Below are 5,014 nucleotides of genomic sequence, written 5' to 3'. Positions count from 1 at the left end.
TCGGCTCCTTCACTAAGCGGCCTTAATTACTCGTGCGGCACTAAACTTCCCGCTCGGCCGTGGCCTCGTTAGCTGCAGATGGCTGCCGGTTTTCCCGGGGCGCGTGCGAAACCGAGCATCCTTCCCAAGCGTGTACACGCTTCGGACACACCTCCGGGCTGGGAAGATGCATCCCTCGTGACGCGGGACCAAGGGCTTCACATAATTATAGTTGGATATTTATGATCCCGGACCTGACAGCCATGGGAGGCGTCCCAGCACTCGTCCGCCTGCAGATCCGGTCCACTTTGCGGGAAGTCGTTTCGAGAGTTCATGACATGACCATTACATTAACGGTGAACTGTGTGTGTGTGTGTGTGTGGGAGGAAATGTCGTCCCTTGTGGTAATGGTGGTTCATGGTTGGGAGGGTGCTTTCATCGCACTCGCGCTATTCGCACTTTTCCCATGACCGGCCAGCGACGAGCGTTTATTGCTGTTTGCCAAACATTGATGCGCCCGTGCTTTGTGTCGTGTTTATGCTTCTTCTGTATATTTTTCTTTTTCTTCCTGGAGTGTGAGTGTGTTTGTGCGGTTGTTGTGAAATGTCCCTGTTCGCATGCGAATGCGTTATGTGGGAAAGTTTTTAATACAATTGCAATTGCGTGATTCCAAAATGTCGCACCGAAAGACGTTCGTTTTAATGGCACCGAATGGTTCTTGTTGCGGTGCCTGGCGATGGTGACACGAAAGAAAAAAAAGGCACAGCAACATATCGTTCAATAACGATTCCGGGTATTGCTGTATAAACAAGTACATTTTGTAGCTTGTGGAAAAGTGGGATAGTAAGCGAGCAAGAGAGAGAGAGCGAGAGAGCGAGAGAGTGATAAAGCCAGCTGTTGAAAATTGTAAGCGAAAAACTTCCGATTGAAATTGACGGCGATGACACAGCGATACCCACCGCCCATAGTAACCGTGGGCTTTGGCCGATTTCTTCGCATTCGAATTTAATTATATTCCCCGGAAACATGAATTTGCGCTTTGATGACAGCGATCAGTGTGTGTGTATGGTGCTTTTTTTTGTCATTCTGAAAAAAGAAAACGTGTGCTCCGCCACAATTATACTTTTTCACGGAAGGGAAAGCATCACGACATAACATGTTGCTATGGAAATGCCACACGTACTCGAAAGGCATGTTCGGTTTGACATTTGACACGCAAAAAGTAGGAAACCATAAACTGGCTTGACGGTTTTATGTGGAAAATATCAACAAGTGTATCGGCAATGGAATGCTTTTCGCTATATTGAATTGCCAATCTTACCGGGAAAAGAGGCGCAGCACACATTGAAGCGATGTTTACCTTAAGGATGATTTTTATGCCGAAATTGGTCTCCTTCGTTTGATCTTCATTTAACGCTATCTCAATATGGCTCTCAATATGTTTGCAAAATTCCGAAAACTACTTCGAGGGAATGAAATTTTTGGTGAAACTGTTTTTCATCTTTTTTTAACTTTGATGATTAGCTTTTGCCTTTTCACAGGGAGTTGCACTAATAATTACTGCGCCCGATTGCACGTGCCCTCATCGCGTTGCCCTGGGCAACGCTTTCACTGGTGCCCGCTTTTAGTGGGAGTGAATTTGTTTGCCGAACGCTTAAAATTCCGACTCCGAAAAGTTAACTAATCCGTTCGAGTAGCAAACGGACGAACAAACACAGCAGCAAAAAAAATCTACACAAGAATCCAACTAAATTCCATCCACTTCAACCGTCGGTTCTTCTCGACGATTCCGACCAACCCCATTGGTACGCCATTCGTCAAGCACCCAAACCCTCAACCGACGTAAGCGTTGCCATCCGAGGACGTCCGGGTACCGGGAATCCCGGAATCCCCAGCTGCCAAGGAGCGGCCCTTGAAGGGATAAGTTTTAATAAGTTTGCCTGCCGGAAGCAGTTTCGTCGTTGCAGCTGCAGCGACACCGACGGAACGCCCAAGTGGTTGCGGTTCGTCCTTCGCTTCACGAGTGGCCACCCGAAAACTCTCGCCATTACGAGGCCACCGTCCCAAAGCAAAGCGTGCTGGACGAGCGCGAGATTGGGAGCGATTTGTTAGGGAAGTATTTATCGTAAACTGATGTACTTTCGCTTTGTTCGAGTGGCCCGGCCCCGAGAGATGCCATCTGCTCCAAACGGTGTCCCGGGCTGTTCGCTGTTCCAGGCTCGTGTGGGTCTACGTTTCCGGGCTATTGAAGTTGTTAACAAGACACACTCGGTCCGGGTGGCTGGCAGTCATATGTGCAGGACATTCCACCATTCCGTTTCGGATCGTAAAACTGCAAATCGCTAAACTTCGATGAGCGGGCTTGCGGCAATCCATGCCGTTTTCCGCGGTCCGCTTTTGATGGCCGGTTGTTACCGTTTTTATGGGATCAAGCATTAGCTAACCTTCCCCGAGCGGTCCCAAAACCCTTTCCATTTCGTGCCCTTAAGAAGGAAGGGCCCTTATATCATTTCCTTTTCGGGGTGGCAAGGAGGTTTTCCATTCACCCCCTGCAAAAGCTCACCAAAGAAAGCGCCAGTTCCGGGCGAAACGCAACCCGGGGCAATAAATATAAATTGAGCGCACTAAAGCCGATGGCGCGAGGTCGACTTCCGGTTTGAGAGTGAACCGAGCGGCAGTTAGTTAACAACATTCCGATTAAATTCGGATTACGTACCGTCATTTGTTGTTGTGCCCAACTCTCACCTTCTTTTCCTGCCGCAACTGCGCCAGTGGTCAGTGAAATCGCACCGGGAGTACCCCGTTTTTTTCCTCCGGGGGTGTTACTCCGAAAGGCACTTGGAAGAACCGCTTCTTAATGGGGACGTAGCAGAAAAACGAGCAATAGCAGAGATTCAGGCTGCAAACAAGCGAAAGACAAAAAAAAATGCGCCCCGATGGTCGGTTTTTGGCTTAAGGTGGGTTAATAAATCGCACCCGGGCCGCGGGAAATCCGAGAAATCCCGGGGTTACGGTGAAGAAAATGAACTGAAAAAAAAATATAAATCGAGAAAATAACAACTCTCTTTGTCTCGCTTTCGCGCACTCAATCGCGATCCCCAACGGGACGTCAGATATGGAGATTGCTTCTCGGAAAGTCCGCTCGTTCGTTCCGGTCCATTGAAGCTCTTCGATGGCAGCAAACCGGCCCTGGTCCCTGGTCGGGCAGGATCGATGGGATGGGATGCAAAATGCCCACCCAGCAATCTCCAGCCCCGAGAGATCTTGTACTTTTGCTCTTTCCATTCTATTCCCAGCCCTCCGCAAGGGGGGGTTTGAAAACCCCATTCCCACCCACCGGTTCGAATGCGGCTGTCCGAACTCGCACCTTTCGAGGGCCCTACGGCTATCCTAGCCTTTGCGCCCTTTCGTTCCTTTTTTTTTTATTCGCTTGCACATCAATCCCCACGAACCACCCGTGGGGGGTTGAGATGAGCTTGGATGTACGGGAATCGTTTGAAATTTGTGTGGGTGGACGGTGACGGTGGGTCGGTCTATTTGTCTTCGCCATTACAAAGCGGATACATTCGAGGTGTGAACCCTCGGGCGGCATCCTCATCGTCGTCGTCGTCGTCGTCGTTGTCGGTGGCCGGAAAACATTGCCACCCGGGTCCGGGGTGTCAGGTTTGCCGTGTGAAATTCATTTTTCAATAACCTTTTCAGCTGCAACCGAGCGATGGCTCCATTTCCCTTCCGCGTGCAAATGGCACTGATAAAAAGGTTAAAAGGGCGTACGTGGCGTAAGTGTCCGGTTCCGGACCGTCCGAGTTCGTGACAGCGAGGTGACAAAGCTATTTATAGTACGGTCCCACGGGACCTTCTCCACAAAGGTGCTCGCGTGTGCATGAGTGTGTGGGTGTTCTCTAGTCATTACGTTACTTTCTGTGTTCTTTTTGAAGTCCGTTTTTCACATTAAACCCCCCCGAGGGCAGCCCGGTGGGCGAAGGGCCGGTGATGAATATCGTTTCGTTGTTTTTTTTTGTTGCTGTTGCACCCCCGTTTGGCACTCATACCGGCTGAAACGAGGCTGACCCGAGAGCCATTAGAGCGCACAGGTGAACCTTGATGGGATAAATTTTATGATTTATTACAATTCATGCACCGCGCGCGCGCGCGCCTCCCGGCTTTCGGTGGGTTTTCTTGGCCGCTTCGTTCGCTTCGCTTTGTGCAACTGTCAAACATTTTGGGCCGCGAGTTGGCAACGACTCGTAAAACAAGACAGGCAGAAAAGTGTGAGAAAAAGGGCGAAGAAATCCATATTTCAACGCAGAATCCATTATCGCGAGCGTACAAAAAAAGTGTACACTCCGAAAAATGCTCCTAAAACGCGGGTGGGTTAGTCCTTCTGCAGGACAATCCCGTGCAGGTTCCCATGGCAACCGTGCCGTGGTAATCCTTTCACATCATAGTAGCTTAGTTTTTTTTTCTCTTGTTTCGTCCGCCATTTGTGCGCTCTTTGCAACGGACACTAAATTATCACTTTTGCTTGGGTTTTTTTTTCGTTGCAGGTTTTCCAGCATATATAGTAGCTCGTAAAACAGCCGTTCGGCAATTATTATTATACCGCCAACAGCCGCACGGCGTACGTAGCTTGTAATAATCGCATATACTATAACCATTGTACGCCCTCCCTGTACGTAGAGGCATAACCGAACGATAGCGCCACATACTCCGCCGTCGTTGTTTGGCTTGTGTACATTTTCCAGGTTATTCGTAGCAACAGCAACCCCATAACCAATATCGCGTCTCCTCCACGTGAGCGCCTACGTATCCGTTTAATTACGCCCGGAAGAGAGTGCTACACTTCCGGCTAGTCTTATCCATCCAGCAACTCGCCAAGCGAACGAAGATATATGTATATCCAGTAACACGGATCACGCATCCGCACGTAAGCGCTTAACGCTTAATATTTTAGAGCAGAACACGGTGCGCCGGTGCGTGCCCTCAAAAGCCCACGCACGGTTAAATCCTTTCCCCGGGTTTTTCGGAGAACCCG

Source organism: Anopheles nili, chromosome 2 (assembly GCF_943737925.1).
Source record: "Anopheles nili chromosome 2, idAnoNiliSN_F5_01, whole genome shotgun sequence".
NCBI lineage: Eukaryota > Metazoa > Arthropoda > Insecta > Diptera > Culicidae > Anopheles > Anopheles nili.
This window is presented reverse-complemented; position numbering follows the sequence as displayed.